General features: G+C 40.2%; 1 long non-coding RNA gene and 1 pseudogene across 1 annotated transcript; both read right to left on the reverse strand.

Annotated features, from left to right (window-relative positions):
• The window catches only part of LOC124655190, a 16,746-nt pseudogene extending 5,579 nt beyond the window's left edge, over positions 1-11,167 (reverse strand).
• A 2,856-nt stretch (positions 11,168-14,023) lies between these two features.
• LOC124655191 lies at positions 14,024-15,655 on the reverse strand. Its single transcript, XR_006988601.1, has 3 exons — positions 15,472-15,655; positions 14,639-15,205; positions 14,024-14,222 (listed from the first exon to the last, which is right to left on the reverse strand). It is a non-coding gene; the product is annotated as an uncharacterized LOC124655191 (long non-coding RNA).
• Between the last annotated feature and the right edge of the window lie 3,958 nt (positions 15,656-19,613).

Consider the following 19,613-nt stretch of genomic DNA (forward strand, 5'->3'; position numbering starts at 1 on the left):
TCCTCCTCCATGTCCAATCACGTAAACACAACCTCACCACAAGCACCACTACCTTCAACCTCCTTTGGATCTGCTGCTACACCACCCCACGCTTGCCCCTTAGGGAAGCCACAATAGGAGCACCATCATTGTCGCCCTGGTTATCGCCAGTGTTGCCACCACCACCTTGGATGGCTACATCTGGAGGGTTTTCGTGGATATGGTTAGAGGGTTTGGAATAGACCGATTTCGGGTAGTTCACCCATATTGAGGTGGAATAAAAAGATGCGTGCTATGCGCAAACACCTCTCTGGATGGCCTGCCCATGTTGCCGGTATTCTTAAAAAAAGAAAAGGCTCGTTTATTGTCTATTACAGATGATTTAGAGGCTTTGGTGGAGTTACGATCTCTGTCTCCGCATGAGATTGAATTAAAAAGTCAATCGAATGCGAAGATAGCTGATCTTCTTCGCGAGAAGGAGCTTAAATGGTATCATAGATCAAAAGCTCAGTTTATCTTGGAAGGAGATTCGAATACGCGATATTTCCATGGCATTGCCAACGGCAGACATAGGAAAAAATGTATACATTCTCTTCTACAGAATGAAGGGCTCTTACTTGGTGGAAGAGGTTCAGAAAGCTATTTTCCAAATGGAACGTAATAAAGCACCGGGTCCGGATGGTTTCCCTACTGAGTTTTATCAAACTTTTTGGGAGACTATCAAGTTAGACCTTCTAGAGATGTTCATTTTTCTTCATGCTGGACAGCTAGAATTATTTCGTCTAAATTTTGGTAAAGTAATCTTGTTACCTAAAGTTAATGAGGAAAAAAAGATTCAGCAGTTTCGACCTATCTGCTAATTAAATGTAAGTTTCAAGATTTTCACGAAAGTGGCTACTATTAGACTAAATATGGTAGCTGATCATGTAGTTCAGCCGTCGCAAACCGCTTTCATGCAAGGAAGAAATATCCTTGATAGAGTGGAGGTCTTGCATGAAGTGGAACATGAAATCCATACTAAGAAGTTACATGGGGTTATTTTAAAGTTAGACTTTGAAAAGGCCTATGATAAGGTCAGATGGTCTTTTCTGCAACAGACTCTTAGGATGAAAGGTTTTTCTCCTGAGTGGCGCGCTTTGATTAATGATTTTGTGTGTGGAGGAAGCGTGGCCATCAGGGTAAATGATGACACTAGACACTACTTCCAGACACGGAAAGGCTTGCGCCAAGGCGATCCACTATCGCCAATGTTATTTAACATTGTGGCAGACATGCTAGCTATTTTGATCGAACATGCTAAGTCTGATGGTCAGATTGAAGGAGTGACCCCACATCTTGTTGATGGTGTTTTATCAATTCTTCAATACGCCGATGATACAATTCTTTTTATGGACCATGATCTTGAAAAAGCTCGCAACCTAAAATTGATTTTGGCGGCCTTCGAGCAACTTTCGGGTCTAAAGATTAATTTCCATAAAAGTGAATTGTTTTGTTTCGATGATGCCCAAGATGATGCAACTCTCTACGCGGAGTTGTTTGGCTGTGGGGAAGCCCAATTTCCTATTCGTTATTTGGGATTCTGATTCATTATCGGAGGCTTACAAATGTTGAAGGGGAAATAGTTGAGGAAAGACTTCAAAAACATCTTGGTAGTTGGAAGGGTAAATTGTTGTACCTTGGAGGAAGATTGGTACTCATTAATTCGGTACTGACAAATATGGTACGTATATGATATCTTTCTTTCTTTTGCCAAAAGGAATCTTGCACAAACTCGATTATTATCGATCCAGATTATTTTGGCAAGGGAACACTGAGAAAAGAAATATCGACTGGTTAAATGGAGTATAGTTTGTAGACCCAAAGACCAAGGTAGGCTTGGAGTTCATGATCTTGAGGTCAAGAACTCAGCTTCTAGGTAAATGGTTGTTTAAGCTTCTTACAGAGGACGGAGTTTGGCAAACTATTCTGAGACGAAAGTATATCGGCTCAAAAGTGTTATCCCAAGTGGTCTGAAAACCAGGGGACTCGCATTTTAGGCTGGGCTAATGGCATCGAAGAATTCTTCTTTCCCATGGCACTTTTTCCATTAATGATGGAGCGCAGATATGGTTTTGGGAGGATATTTGGTTAGGTAACGTCCCCCTATGTGAACAGTATCCTTCTTTGTATAGTATTGTTCTTCGAAAAGTGATACCATTGCTACAGTAATGGCTACCTCACCTCTGGATGTGACGTTCAGACGGGATTTGATGGGTCCAAGGTTAGTTGCATGGAACTCCTTACTAGTTCGTTTGGAGGATATCCAACTATCGAATGCACCTGATGAATTTCGGTGGAATCTACATGCCAATGGCGCTTTCTCGGTAGATTCCCTTTACAAAGCGCCTTCAATCAGATACACCAGTTGATAACAAGAAAATTTGGAAGATGAAAATACTGTTAAAAAACAAAAAAAAATTGGATGGTATCTTCGTCGTGGGGTTATACTCACTAAAGACAACCTTGTTAAGCGGAACTGGCATGGAAGTACTCGGTGTGTTTTCTGTCATCAAGATGAGACTATTAAACACTTGTTCTTCCGGTGTCGGTTGCTAGATCTATCTGGTTGATCATCCAAGTAGCTTCCAGCCTTTATCCTCCGACTAGTGTTGCTAATGTTTTTGGCAATTGGCTTCATGGTATCGATTTAAGGTTTAGAAGACTTATTAGGATAGGTGCGCTTGCAGTTATCTGGGCGCTATGGCTATGTAGAAATGATAAATCTTTAATGAACAAAAATTGCTCTATCTTGCAGGTTATCTATAGATGTACCGGTATTCTCCGTTTGTGGTCGTCTCTTCAGCGAGTGGAGAATCGCGACCTCTTTACTCTACACGATTGGAGGCTACGACGAGGGATACTTTTTCCCTACATGGGTGGCCGCATAACCTGTGGATTGGAGCTCCACCTGTTTCATAGGTGTTTTACATTTTCTCGTTTCGATATGTATTCCGCCTTTTCCCCTTGTTTGGGTACCTTGAGACTTATAAACGGCTGTGTGCATCCTGGTTATGCAGAGACCGAATGTAATTGATTATTTAAGTAATAAAAGCGTCCATTATCGAAAAAACAGCCGGGAGCTGCTGTGTTCTTTCTTAGGGTTTCTTACAGACCAGTTTCAGCTTATGTACCATCAAGGTCACTTGGGCTAATGGGTCACATGGGCCAGAATATGTAGACAAACTGCTAGATAGGATGCAGCTCATATACTGTCCAACGCAAATGCTATGTTTAAACTGACTTATATTGCATATAAATTTGTATTGCTGCTGGTGAACTTTGTACAGTTATCTTATCATCATATATATATAATCTACACCTTAGGGGCTTCCCCTAAGTTAAAGTGGTAAAAAAAAGACATATGAATGGACGACAGAAATCATATGTGTATTTACTTAGACCTTTGGTGTAATGTAGAGTTAGTATTACCAATTACCTGGAAATACCTTATGACCTCACACGAAAGGTGTCCAAGTGGCCCAGCATAGATCAACTCTCCACCCCTTTTCATCAGCATTAACTACATATATATTGTAAGCTAATCAGTGAACTTCACTTTTAAATGAAATTGTTTTGGTTAGGGAGTTTATGGTAAATAGTGTACAGTAAATTACATGGAACTAGCTGATTTTCTGTTGACTGGATGAAACTAGCTGAATTTCCCGCACAAGTGAACAGTTATACATTATAGAATATGCACATGCATAGTTAAAGGTAGAGCTTCATTTGTTATAGAACTTCCATACCTCTAAATAAACAGTGTATGTAGGTGCTCTTATATAAGTTTAATTAATCATCACTGCCTATCGTTTAAACCCTACCAAGATAAGCGTAGTAGACATTTTTCGCTTTTCTCCATTTTATCTCGGAATATCTACCCCATGAATGAACATATCACCTTTTTTTAATATTGCGTCAACAATACAACAGAGATCTCGTGTCACTCCTTGACACACATAAGTCAGCGATTTCACTGTTAGCAAACTCTGAACTGGACTTAGTTTTGGGTCATTTAAGCAGCCAGTTAATAAGGTCGATAACTATCAGTTCCGGTAGATAAGGTATTGCTAGTTCTATTTTTGATAGCATGCAATTTATTCCATCTGATAATTAATATTAGGATCTGGCTAATCCCAATTATTTTAGGTCCTAACATTGATTGCCAGGCTAGCAAATGCTTCATAGCAAATTCAGGCTGCATGCAGTTGTAGCACTTGGTTACTTCATGTATGATCTGATCGAAACTAACTTTTGATATCTTAAATTATCATAATAAACTTAAATCTTGGTACCTAGAGAAAGAATCTTGGAGAAGTCTATATATGTAAAGTAGTTACCTCATCAAATGCCTCAAATATCTCGATACTTGGTTGGTGAATGGTGCACACAACTGTTCGACCTGTGTCTGCAACGTTCTTCACTGCACGCATAACAATAGCAGCTGCCCTCGCATCCAAGCCTGATGTTGGCTCATCCATGAATATAATTGAAGGGTTAGACACGAGCTCAACTGCAATTGTGAGGCGTTTCCGTTGCTCTGTTGATAGACCATTTACACCTGGTACTCCAACCAAAGAATCCCTAATTTCGTCCAGCTCAATTGTTTCAAGAACTTCATTGACAAATTCCTGCAAGGAAAATAAATACAGTGAGCTAATACTTTCATCTCAACTGTTTCAAGCACCTACGATACAAGTATACAAACCCTGTATGCTATGTTTTGTTCTTTTCATACAGATTTGCATTTATATTCGTTACAGCAAAATATGCTCACATTTCTTGTTTTTGAATCAATTTCTGGTGGAAGGCGCAACCAGGCTGAATATGCTACTGACTCTCCAACTGTGATTTGGGGGGAATGAACATCTGTCTGTTCACAGTAGCCTGATATCCTAGCAAAAGTTTCTTGGATTTTGGGATAACCTCCTATTCTTATATCCCCTTCAATAACACCGCCTGTTTTCCTTCCAGCAAGAACATCAAGGAGTGTTGTTTTTCCAGCTCCAGTAACTCCCATGAGTGCCGAGAGAACCCCTGGCTGGAATGCTCCTGTGATATTGTGGAGCAGTTGTAGTTTCCTTTCCATGTAACCATGCTCCCTCATTTCCTGCAAGGAGGCAATAATTACTTGTTAGTATTACTGATCATCCGTTGGTATGGTGCTAAACTGTCATGTGACGTGTGCATAGATTACATAAGAATTACCGCGGGGGTGTCTACATAGTAACTGACATCCTGGAACGAAATTATAAGAGGTGTGAAAGGCAATACCATCCTCCCTGCACGAAGATATATTACTGATTAATCAAATCTTAATTATATTCCATTGACAGTACGAGTTGTGTTCTGCATTGTGTAGAATTCGACTAACCAGTCCTATTAGGTGTCAACGCAGTTTCTGCTTGTAACTTAGGCATCCCATTTTTCGTATCCTTGGAGATATCTTGGTCTCTTCCATCCAATGTGTTAGGCTTATTGCGAGAGATTATAGCTCGAGAAGTGCCTGGAGCTGAGAGGCTCATACGAGGTTAGAACAGATGGCAGGTCTAGCCAGAGCAAACAGCACGTTCTTCTGAACCGAACTATTTCTCTGATGTTATTTTTTCTCCAGCATATGCTTGATTGATATTACAAGTAGTTAAGCTGTTTAACTTAATGAAATTTCAGCCACGCGCACTTACGGTTTTTAATAGTCAAGCCAATAGCAAAGCCCACATTGAACAATAAAATAAACCCAATCATTGCTCCAACTGAGATCCAGTAGAAGTAGCTGGAGAAGTCTAGCCCTCGATCCATTAGTATCCTCCTCCCAAGTGTTACACCAGATACCGTGATCTACCAACATAGAAATTTTAGTATCGTTTGAGCGTGCAACAGTTATACAATTAATTCAGACTCGGTATTTAATTCACAATATACCTCCAACCATCTTGATGCCAAAAACTCATTTCCAGTTAAGCCTATCTCAGCATATGACAATGGAGAGAGCCAAAATCCCCATTTGAGCCAATTAGGAAGAAAGGCTGTAATTATAAGGCACTGAAAACGTTAGTGATGCTTGTTTCATAGTTGAGTACAACATACATTTGCATGAAATTGGGACTCATCTTTTGCTAGCAATATGAAGTTTATGAAAATAAGGAAATGTCTTACGGCGAGGAATTAAGAAACCTCCAAACGAAAGCAAGACTAGAAATGCCAGTGTACCACTGACTGAACCAGCCACCATTGTTTGACCGTACGAGGCAACACATCGAAACATTGATAATGATACAGTGTGGATAAGGAAGAGGACGAGGAGCTGACAGAAAAATCTGAACACAAGAATTGTGCATGTTAACACAAAGTATTGCATCTGAAAATCTAGGTTTTGTGGATTTTGTCTAAAAGAGAAGTAAATATAGTGTTAGACAAGGGAAATTTTTGTTTGAATACCAGATCACCACAAAACTGAGTATAGGCAGTGTCTTGTTTTAGTACTGTTATTTTGCAGGGATATATTTTTTTTCACTCTGGTGATTATACTCTAAAATAACTTTCAATGATAACAGAAATGTTGCTGTAGTTGAGCTGGTGCTTCCTCCCGCTAGCTAGTTAATTTGTAAAATATAAGTGTTGTTACCTGGATGCTTCCGGAGTATAACCAATCAAGTAGTAGGATATTGATGTCCAAACCACTGACTCAACTAAAGAAACTGGAATCTTCAGAATAAAAGATGGTATTGCATAAGCCCATGCAGGATAGAAGTAGTAATCTCTTTGTTTGTAGAAGACTGGGAGTCTGTTAAGTGCCATGGCCAGCTCAGGGAAACCATTCACCATCAGCAGCACGAGCGCATAGAAGAGCGAACCCATATAATAGTTAGCATGAACTCGGTCAACACCCATACGCGTGCGCAGAAATACTGTTCCAGTAATAACACCAAGTAGTCCAAGCTGCAGTGAAAAGATTTAGTATGCTAATTTACAGTGGCCACGTTGAAAAAAATGCAGCATCACATAGCTGTAAATTGAATTAATTTTTATAATGAAAATTGTAATAACTTTAACAAAAAACGCTACAGCTGTGGTGCTTTAGTACAGGTAATGGTATAAGCACAAAATCATGGAAATCCTCAAATTGCGAACGAACTGAATGTAGATTAAAATACTGAGTTGCTGCCATGCTGGACAAGTTCCCAGGACACTTCGATATGATCCTAGAGTTCTGTTATTACTATGCAGACAATACTACTGCAAAATGCCATGTACAGTGTGTTAAGCACATCCAGTCCCTAATGCCTACAATATTTCACATTTAAACACACCTAAAGTTTATATATACTACATCAATATTTCCCTTAACTGAATGACATTAGTGTGGCAGTTCACTTTAAAGTTGAAAGTGGCTCAAATGTAGATGTAAATATAGCATATGACGACGCAACTTTAAGGATCTCAATTTTTTGGTGTTAAATCTTTATTCAACCTCCATAACAATACAACCTAATACAGACACACTGCTTCTATTTTTTGTTTTATTTCTATCTTCGATGAATACCGAGTATAATGCATGTAATTTGAACATAGTACATACGGACTAGAACTCAGCTTACGCTCATGAACATAGCTTGTGACATGAGGTATAGAACTGTAAACTAGACAAAATATATGCATGCATCAACCGCATTGTCACCAAACGACAGCTTCTACTGGTTACCTGAATAGTTTTTGATATATAGAGGAAGGAATTCCTTTTCATAAGAAGGAGCTCCCGTGCAAAACATGCCTTGAGGAGATCCCACTTGGATAATGAGTAGATACTGAAAGACAGGGCATTCTTGTGTCCTTTTGATTCGTCACACGGCATTGAAAGCTCCTCGGCAAGATTCTGACCACTTTGGGATGCTTTGAACTTATCACAGAATTGCTCAACTGTAAAAAACTTATATTTCTCTTCGGAGCTCCAGTATTGATGTTGATCTTTTTTTGATAGTACCTATATATACACAGGGTTTGAAGACTGGAGCACTTTATGATGGTAAGCAAGAGTACTAATAAGCAAGACAAATTAAGGTTATCATAATCTATAGCGATTTACATCATATGAACTATTTTATTGAATATACATCAAATTTATAGGTGTAACTCCTTCTTTGCACAAATGTTGAAACTCAAAACATATCTCTAGAAGAAAACTGCGATTTGTACTGCTCTATAAACATAACATATCCAGTTGAGTTCCTACATATTCACCAAATGATATGCACATCGCAAACAAGATTTCAACATACAAGATTAGCATTCTGCCTGACTGCCTGACTGCCCGACAGAAAGATCCGACTCGATTTCACAAGAACTATGGAGGCTCAAGTTTGAACTTCTGGTGGGGAATGTATGAATGTTTAGGTGAAGTACTGGTGCCATGCGTATTAGATTTGTTTGTCAAGCTTCATGCACTAGCCAATGCAACCAAAAGTCCAAACTGATGGAAAAGGCTAGTGCAATTCACGTATACAACAGGTGAATAGAAAAGTCTCAGCGGTATGGCTCAAGAGGCATATACATGGACACAAGGGGGGGGGGGGCAACAACAATTTTAGGATAAATTGCGAAAGCCAGGACTCAAACTATACCATATCTCCATGCACTAGCCAATGCAACCAAAAGCCCCAACTGATGGAAAGGGCTAGTGCAATCCACTTATACACTTCAACATTGTTATATCCTTACTCTTGTGTAATAAGTACCATGGCTTTTAGACGACATGATAACAGCACCATGCCTTGCTTGAACTCGTACATGCTATTGGTGTTTATTTTGACATAAGCAATTCAGGAATCAGATTGTAAAACTTATTATTTTATTAAAATACCTCTTGAAGAAAGTCAGCGCACCCTTTTCTTTCAGGGCACTTAAATCCACATGATTCAAAGAAACTCATAATGTAATTCTTAGAGCCATGATATACGATTTTTCCTTCAGCCATCAAGATAATATCATCAAAAAGGTCGTAAGTCTCTGGTGCTGGTTGAAGAAGTGAGACCAGTATGGTAGACTCTGATATATGAGCTAGCTGTCGGAGGCAAGTAACAATTTGGAAGGTGGTAGAACTGTCCAGCCCAGTTGATATTTCATCCATGAAGAGAGCTTTTGAGGGTCCTACTATCATCTCTCCTATTGTAAGACATTTTTTACAAGTGAAGAAGTAAGCGTCGAATTTATTTATTTATATTATATGCCAAAATCGAGCTTGGAATTACATACACTGGATATACATTTTATTAGTTATATTCTAAAAAAAAGTGGAGAAAATCATACTAAGTTGATTTATCCATTAAGGTAGGCTGGGTGCTTTCATCACAATGAAAATTTGTGGTTTTTACCTTCCTCTGCTGTAGTGTTGTCAGCTTGGTCATGACAAGGTTTTCATTTAGTTCATGTAATAAGTATGTACTGGAAACATCGACGGAATAATGAAAACTTCCAATATTCAGTTAAGTAATTCTAATTGATGAGCTGAACAGTCATTTACAAAAGTATTCGTTGCAAGATTATAATTGAGATAATATAAAGCAAATCCTTAAAATTATACACATATTGTAAATTCACCTGTGGTTAGCCTTTTCTTCTCACCACCTGAAATACCTCTTCTCATGGCATCTCCCACCAGTACATCAGCGCATATGTCAAGTCCCATGATCTGTGACGCAAGAAAGGGATTTACACACAGAAAAAAAAATTGTGCTAGATCCAGAGAATTCTTCTTTCAAAAGTGATTACCTTCATAATGTAGTCTGTCTGCATGCTTCTTCCCAAACCTTCCACAGATATTGCCTATAAAAAAGTGTATACTAAGTGTGACTGTTGCAGCTGAAATGAATTGGACTGTACACATGTTGCATTGTTTCGTACTGTCGGCAAACTGGATGGTTTTTCCAGTTCAGTTTCAATCTGTGCACATTCAGAAATATTAGAATATCATATATAAAAGTTTAGTATTTACCTTCATGTACGTATCTATGTCAGGGTCAGGGGAGATCCCGGCCTCTTCTCCCTCCTAATAACTTCCTTCATGATTTCTATTTTGTACATAAATTTGGAGCACTTGGTTTAGTGGAGATGTTTCCCTGAAACTTGCTTTCAAAAAAGAAGAAAAGTGTATTCCTGAAACCAAGGTCCTTATGGCTTTGGTCTCCCAGGAAAATAAATGAACTTAGTTACCTGCTCTGCTGCCGACGCCCTGGAATCTTGCAGAGAAGTCGAGCGTCTCCCGGACAGTCATCTCAGGGACATGAAGATCATACTGACCAATGTACGCTGCCGTCTTCTCGGGAACAAAATCTTGCAGCTTGACACCATTGTATTCAATTTCTCCTGTTACCTGTGCAGTATAAATGTGAGCAAATGAAGTAGTACTGAAATCCAAGGTATTTTCTCTGTTTTGGTGTGCAGAAGATGGGGACGGGGATACCTTGAGATTTCTATTGAGCTTTCCTGCAAGTGCTAGCAAGAGGGAGGTTTTGCCGCAGCCTGGGGGTCCAAGGAGTAGGGTCATCCTGCATGTACATACAGGTTGATACTACTTGCATACTGACGATGGCAGATGCTGACGATGATAAACCAGCAGGAGACATTTTTTAGGACGCACGTGGAGGGTTACCTGGAGGGTTTGAGGATGCCGGTGACATCTTTGAGGATTTGGATCCTTTCTTGGTTACGTTTGAAGCCGAGCATGGTGGTGAGCAGCTGCAGATACAGTCAAGTAGCATTTGAGCGAACAGGTGGCAAGTGGCAGTAAAGAGGAGAAGAATGGGCTGGATCAAGGAATTACGGAGAGCGTGGAGACGGCGGAGTTGAGGAGCGTGGGGAGCGGCTTGCCGTCGACGACCTGGCAGTCGGCCTCGACGCGCACGTTCCGCCACCGCACCTCCACGGTGGGCTGACGCACGCCCACGCTGTCCATCCGGCGGCGCTGGTGGCGGAGCAGGCGGAGGTTGTCCTTGTGGATGTCAGCGATGAGGGCGTGCACCAGCTCCCGTCGCTCCGCCGCGCCCAGGCTCCGCACGTCCACCGGCTCCAGCCGACGAGCGCCGCCGTCGGCCGCGTTGGCCTTGGCGGCGTGGAGAGGCAGCGAGGTGTGGAGCCTGTCCATGGTTGGCAGCCGCTCGATGGCCGCCCATTTGAGCTCGACTTCCTCGTCGTGGTGCTGCTCTCTGAGGGAGAGGGAGAGGGAGAGCCTGGACAGGGATGAAGTGGAGGAGAGCGCCTCCCTCAGCGACGACGACGACAGCTGCAGCCTGCTCGCGGCTGAGGCCGCCTCCTTCTTCTCCGACTGATGATCTACTATCTCTTCTTGCTCTACCTCGCCCATCTCCACCGCCTTGCTGCTCATCATTCACCTGATCACGAGATGAGTCTATTGTAGCTTCATTTCCTCGCCTCCTCCCATTGACGTATACCCACACTAATACTAGTTGATGAATCGATTTTAATTCCTCATCTAGCTTATAATTTATGGCGCCGTTGACTGGTAGTTAGCTTGTAACATACGAATATGATTCGTTCACTAGCCAAATGTAGCGCTAACTAGCTAGCTAGCACATGACTGACAATAGTTATATCTGTCTGGTCGACACTAAAGCCAGCCCAAGCACTCACTTTGCCCCCAAATAAAATTAATTAATGTAAGCAACGAGGACATTGACTTGTCGGGTTTCGCGTGTCGTCTCGTGCACTGGGTTTCATTTCTCAGCCCTGTCACATGCACCGTGGGTCCGTGGCCGGCCGGCCACCCGCGAATAGGCATCCCCAGTTATTCATAACTAGATTTAAATGTGCGCCTTGGCGCACGATCCCGTGAAGCTCATGCTAATGTTTATTTTCTATGATGATAATATAATTAGCTGCAAGTATGGAAATGTATTTTTATATCAATTTTACAAAAAATACTTCTATGAAATCTTTAAAATAAAAACTTGTGCCAAGCCGACAGCTGAAGAGATCTAGTCTTCAACATCCATGAAAGGAATAATCTCTCCAACATATAAGAAAAAGGGAAAAACCATTTTTCAAGGTAACTTTGTTCCAACTAAAAGAATCATTTGTCATTGCAATATATCAAATAAAGAATCATACTGCTCATAATTATACTGTTACGTGGAAGAATATATTAGGAAATTGTTCTCTTCTAATCAATTTTAATACAATCAATGAACGATAACTTGACCAATGAGAAGAAGTTGTTGTCAGACCTGCAAAGGTTGCCTCGAAACAATCATGCCTAAATCACATTTAGTGAACATTAGTGAAAAGCAAGGCCTGGATGTAAAACTCGCATATGAACATTGCATATACATGTAGATAGTTACATGAATATTCTGAGTTCAAAAATAAATGATTGACTCACACACACGTCATCTAGCTTGTATAGGTGTTACACTTATTAGTTAAACCAGACAGAACATAACAGTGGTAAAAGGAAATGAAAAAGGATTAAATACACCCCGCCTCCCATTCTAAATGTAACTCCCAAAGCCTCTAGCTCTAGTCCATTGGATAACTGTTTGTCGAGTGTGATAGTATTCGTCAGGTACCGGGGCATGACATAAGTTCTGAACAAAGAAATATACTGCATGGCATCTTGATGAGGATATTCTTAAATAATAGATAAACCTGGCAGAAAATGGTTAGCAAGCTCTAACAGGCAAATAATTCACATGCACATTTGTTCTCAGCTGCCAAGCTTGCCCTTTTAACCATGCAAGAAGCAAGTAAATATATGAAATTACGGCTTACTTAGAAACAAAATAATTGGTTTGTAAGTCATTAGTGGATCGTGATTTCATAAAGTTGCACTTGTATTACATAGCAACCATCCTTGGAAGCCGGAGAAAACAAACGGGTTCAGTTACAAAAGAACACAAACACTATTCAGTTCTAGAGCTATCAGAAATATGAGATGCCAAAATAAATACCCACGAAAAAATGAAATATCACTCTTAGTGGAACATACAGAGGCAAAACATAACTGGACTGTTTGTAAAGATTATAATTTTGGGTGAAAAGAAACAAATTAACTTGCAACCAGTTAGCCACATTATTGTAGAGTCATTCTTCAACTAATAGAATTGCCGACCAACCACATGCAAAATTTGTAAATGTAGTAGCACATCATCCATTTCTACGTCTTCAAGACAATTTTGACATATAAGAGTAATATCTATGTACAGAAACAATTAGAGCAATCAGAGACATCAAAAGCTGGTACTAAACAAATAGGAAGGCAAAATGATCTGGAAATACAATAGCTGAAGATAATTTCATATGTGTCTAGTTAACTCGCATGTGTGTGTGGCAAACAAGCATTATCCATACCTCGGCAGAGTTCCTACGGGGAGTTTGGTTGTTGTTGCCTCCTTGAACCCGCATTGAACCAAAGAATTACTCACTTCTATGCAGCTAAAATAAGTAATCAAGGAGAATTCTGAACAACTTCGATTAAAATAGGGGCATGCTTGATTAAAAAAACATATTGCAGAGAGGTCGAAAATATTCAGATGTAAAGATGAAGATCAGAAAATAGAGTGATAGCCTCACAGAGAAGCATCAATTTTAATGTGCTTGCAACCTTGTAGATATAGAGAGCACTCCAGTGGTGATCTAGATGCTAAGAAATTATAATCATTGGGCCTTATTGAGATGCAAATTCAAAAACTAATTCGGTATGGCTTACCAACTGCACGTCGTGGGCAGTGTAGGAGTTGAAAGAAGTAGGTGACAACCACCGCGACCCCCATAAGCCCCACAAAGAACCTCATTTAGCTTCCTTCTCTTCTCCAAATCCTTTACTGAAGGAAAACCACTGTTACCGGCTTCTCCTCCTACTGCATCTCATGGGCAGAGCAGGAGTTGAAGAAGCAGGCGACAACCACCGTGACCCCCAGCACAATCCGCACCCAGAACCTCGTTTAGCTTCCTCCTCTTTTCTAAATCCTTCACTGAAGGAAAATCATTGCTCCCTCTTCTCCTCCCTCTCTAGCCTCCACATGCTGAAACACACATGGATGCCTGCCAATGCGTTAAATGCTGGGTTTGGTAGAATCATACATCCAGCCTGGAGCTCCATTCGGGGATCGACGTTGCCATCACCAGTCAGTTCCCCCTCATGCATGTCCGGATATCGACAATGGCAGTGATCTTTGCAAAATTTATGCTTAATAAAACTGCAAGCATGAAAGAAAGATTTGTGAATTTTGGATTCGTAAAAAACCACAAACAAATAAAAAGAGAAAACTTCTAACAAGATGCTTTGCAAACAAAATTCGAATCCGCATTATGTAAGGACCATTTCCTTTCTCTCGGTTAATGGTAGTGCATTTTTAGCGGCTTAACCAACGCAAATCAAGATCAAGCGTTACATGCTTAGGGAACAAATTGCTATGTCGAATTCGAAGCTCAACTTTTATCAAATCAATGTTAGGTCTAATGCAGATACCTCTCAACAGAAATTGCATGACAACCAGAGCCCAAATCAACAGTAGACTGCCTCCAACTCATTCCTTAAGAACTAAAAATATTGGAATACTAAAGAAGAATATGCTTAAGAACGTGAAAAAAAGCATCCTGAGAAAAAACCAACCTTTTCCAGAAGTAGCAGGTAATTCTCCGTAATATTATACTCTCTCCAATTTTCCAAATTTATCTCATCAACCCAGACATATTTCACATGACTTGGGATCATATGTTGCCTCACTGGGAAAGGTTTTTAGCTTTACCCATTAGCATGCCACCAAACTTGACAGCGTCGTTCACCTTATCTCCCACATCAAGATTCCACAAGTAAGAGAGATCACACTGAAATCACATCATCATCTAACACAATCACCTTCTTTAAAACTTGACAGCGGCATTCACCTTATCTCTTATATCAAGTATTTCAGGAATAAAGAAACATGAGTAACTAAGCACTGATAAATACACCATTCTATACTTCTCAGTAGGCCGCTCTAAACTACTGCTAATAATAAAGAATTCTTCAGGTATATAATTGTTGAATGCGCTAATTCTCCAATAATATGCTCATTGTCAATGACATTGACAAATGATTCTCTGTAGGTCTTTCTTGAGAAACTGAACCAATGCTTCGTGGCATAGAAATTTTGAGCATCAGTTAGTACATGGAAGACTACATTCCATGTCACCTGTCCTGCAAAACACCAAAAGGAACATCAGCAATGCCAAACCCAGAAGATGTTCTATCTGCGTAAGAGTAAAAAGTTGCCGCACATCAGAACTACTAACAATGAGTTGACAAGAATAGAAGCTACAAGCACATTTTTAGATACTACTCCCTCCGAACGCTTTTAATCGACGCGAACCTTAGCTTAGTACGTGCCTGCTGCTAGTTCATGGCCGCGTCAATTAAAACAGACCCGAGGTAGTATATCATAGTGCCGATATTCAGGAACATACATTAATAATGAAACTGTGACATGGGTTACAGTAATCCGTTTTGTCCCTGGATCGAACTATCTAGTCTCTACAGTGGCCCCTGGAAGAGGAAAGGGCTTCATCATTTCACATCTTGTTTGACGCCATAAATGTGGTTTTTCTCTCAGCTGGTTTCAGAATTTGAAAAGATCACATCAAATTTTCATCAGCAGTCAGCATTGCGTCAGCATTGCATCAGCATTATCAAATTCACCACAAGTTGGGAGCCGAGAATATGGTGACCAGTTGTCTGCCAGCAAAGAATTCATGCCCATCCTCAATAACCTAGCACCAGATGAAATATGTTAACACCTTAATTACCTAGAAAGTAAGAGAAAAAAAACATGATGCACTATAGTTCTACCTGGTGGCCGGGCACGGCAAATAAGATCAAGATCAATCTTTGCAAGGAGCTTTGTAACTTTGTCATGGCCAAAAGTGTATGAGACACCTCTATCATTCACGCCCCACCAGTTGACATATTTTCCTGGATCAGATCAAAGAAGATCGCATAGAAGACCTGTACCTGTCACATCCTCATATTAAGACGACGATGACTTTTGGGCATATGTGAACATCAAGGTTGTACAAGTTTGCACTCTTCTTAGAGAAACGGGCGGGGGAAACGGAAATAAATGGGGAAGACGGGTTTTAGCATCAGGCTCATGAATAGCTTAGAGAAAAAACAACATATGGTCAGTAACAGCCGGCATGCAAAGCAACATAGTAACGAAATGCTCATTTCTATTGCAAGTAGTTTGCAAGACAGATATATGCTTTAATCACTGAATAAACGATCAAATATAAAAAAGTGCTAGTACAACAGGACATTTATATCCATTGACGGACTACGATAACTATACTGATATAAGTCAAATCTGAACAATAATATTTCTAGCATGTCCAGGAAAAATTCTAGCATGACAAGGCAAACAAAGATTTTGAAAGAACCAATGATCTCATGTCTCAGTTTTGAGTTCAATGTGCAATACACATCTATAATTTTTTGAAAAAAAAGGTCATAACCGCAACAAGTCTCTTCTATTAAGCCTATGCATAAGTAAAAGCTAAATATCCTGTTTGAATCTGACTGCATGATTTACATAACAAATGAAAACTTATAAGGGTGATACAGTGTCCAGTTTGAACTCTATATATACCTTACAGGTGCAAATACCTGGAGTTTTCCAAGACCCAAGTGTCATTCTCATCGGTGAGAGCTAGGCTTTCTTGGAGATAACAAAATACTGGTATTGCAGGTATCTTCTCAATGGTGAAGATGTAAAATATTCCCCGGCTAACACAGTTAAAGACCTAGAGTTATTAGTTGTTCATAAACAGCCAAACCTTTTTAAGATATATAAAATTAAAATTCTTGTTTTATCCAATGCTAATACACCAAACCAAAATCACCTAGACTTTAGCACCTCTAGGAAAACATGGAGAAATTGAGAACCAGGTGGTTCACAAAATGAAAAAAATGAGATTATTCTGAATCTAATTTCAGATGACAAATAACCAATTGTGGTAAAAAAAAGGAAGAAATAATCCTAGTGAAATAATAGTAAGGAAATGATTTTAGTAAATAATAAGGAGCATATATCATTTAATGTTTCCTCGGTGTCTCTTCCCACTGGAACAGAGCTTCCAAAATCCGCTACACCTAGATAATTGAAGTTTTAGTAGTACAACATGTAAATTAGCAGGAGCTAAGAATATGTTACATGGTAAGCCACCATTGTGATCTTCTTTCCCGAGTTTATGCAGCAAGATGGGATCTTGAGAGAGAACCTGGGAGGAGGGAAACTGAACGATCTGAGCCTTCTAGCGATCAATTTTCCTTCTTCTCTGCAATCAAAAAAATACTACTTATAAGCATAATCATGCAACCAAATGCATCACAATTAAGATTAATCATTACAACCCAAATTGAATCTCACAAATCAAAATTAAAAAGAGTAAATGACTGGAGTAATAGAAACTGAACAACCATATGCATTGGAACATAGGTGTTGATAATTATATACAGTATCAATAGGTCACTGGCATCGATCAGAGCGTTAGCACTATCTCCAACACCCATTAATAAATGTGATACTTCCTTGGCAACTGATAAAGAAATACATAATATTTTAATCAATAGCTTCATCCTAAGCATGGCATTCCTCATTCAAAATTATCGTTTGCAGCTTATACTTAATTCTAGTTAACTAATTACATTTTACTAAAAAGATAAACAAGCATTAACAGAGATATCGCTGCTCATTCCATATGAATTAACTGAAAAAATTACAAAAAAGTAATCTGGCTATACAACCCATGGGTTGGGAAAACTCACCTGCACAGATATCTAGCCAACTTCAATGCAGCTTCAAGTTCAAAGCTTAGAGGTGAAACTCTAGATAACACATACATGTGTAGTGTTAGTGCATTATGTAAATCCACCAAGTTAAGAGCGCAATCTAATCAATAGCTTCATCCTAAGCATGGCATTTCTCATTCAAAATTATCGTTTGCAGCTTATACTTAATTCTAGTTAACTAATTACATTTTACTAAAAAGATAAACAAGCATTAACAGAGATATCGCTGCTCATTCCATATGAATTAACTGAAAAAATTACAAAAAAGTAATCTGGCTATACAACCCATGGGTTGGGAAAACTCACCTGCACAGATATCTAGCCAACTTCAATGCAGCTTCAAGTTCAAAGCTTAGAGGTGAAACTCTAGATAACACATACATGTGTAGTGTTAGTGCATTATGTAAATCCACCAAGTTAAGAGCGCAATCTACGTGTTTCCTCGACTCTGTTACCGGGCAAGCTACCGGTGTGATCTTCTTTTCCGAATCTATGTAGAAAGATGGGATCTTGAGAGAGAACCTGGGAGGAGAGAACCTGAACAATCTGAGCCTTCTAGTGACCATTTTCCTTCTTCTCTGCAATCAAAAAAATGTTACTGATAAGCTTCATCATGAAACCATGTGCATCAGGCAGCACCGCGAAATATTAAGCACTTCATGAACATAAATGAAGACAGTCCAATCACTTGCGAAATTAACTAAACAAAATATGGCTCATTACTTCTTTAGAAAAACCCTCCCAGATTTTTTTTCTCTTCTCTTCTTCCTCAAAATTACACACACAGTGTTTAGAAAATAGCATCAATTCATATATTTCAATCATTTGAGAAATTAATCAAACAAAATATGACTCAGAAAAATGACCTTGATCTTCTTGAAAGAAATCCCATCTTCTCTTTTTTTCCTTGTTAGATCTGCACATAGTGGTTTTACAAAAACATCAATTAGTTTTTTTCCTAGCCCTTAGAGAGGGAGGAATTTCAGAGACACACTCGTTGTTTGCCACTACTATGAAAGACAAGATCTGAGATGATCATGCATTCATGCAGGTTCCCCTAAGACATGTACTCTGTAGTCTGGACACCCAAACCCTAGTTGTAAAATCAAAGTTAAATTAGAGAGGGGGAAAATCAGAGAGGGGCATCCATAAGGAAGAAGGGAGAAGAGCATGAACAAGAACTGTACCTGGCTGGGGGTGTTGGTCACCGGCGCCGCTCGAGATGCTGGCCGTCGGCTTCGCTGGCAGGCGGTTGGGGCGCACTCGCCCCTTCTCATCCTCCTCCTCCCTCATCCTCTCCTACCAACCAAGAAGAGGACGAGCTTCTGCATCCTCTCCATGTCCCCAAGGATAGACGAAGACGAGGCCGACCTTGATGTCGTCGCTCCACCGGCGGCGCTCCCACGCGCTGCTCAGCACGGTCGATGTCGTCGCTCCACTGGCCTCCTTGTCCATCTCTCTTCCATAAAGTGGAGCTCCAGAGAGGGACGTGGGGGAGGAAGAGGGACTGGCGGCGGCTGCCGCCGCACGCGCACGGGAGCGGGAGGGGAGGAGACGGGGACAGGAAGAGGAGTGGGGATTGGGCGATTGGCAAGGAAAAGCCCGATCTACCCCGCGCGAAGAGATATTTTCCACGACCGGCGCTAGCAAGCCCAAACTGAAAACGACCCATAGAGACTGATGCGTGGACCTGGCCGGTCATGGGACCCAGATGCAACCAGAGGAAGGTAGGACACGGATGTTACATGGCTTTATCTAGTGG

This window comes from Lolium rigidum, chromosome 5 (assembly GCF_022539505.1).
Source record: "Lolium rigidum isolate FL_2022 chromosome 5, APGP_CSIRO_Lrig_0.1, whole genome shotgun sequence".
In the NCBI taxonomy this organism is placed as follows: Eukaryota; Viridiplantae; Streptophyta; class Magnoliopsida; order Poales; family Poaceae; genus Lolium; species Lolium rigidum.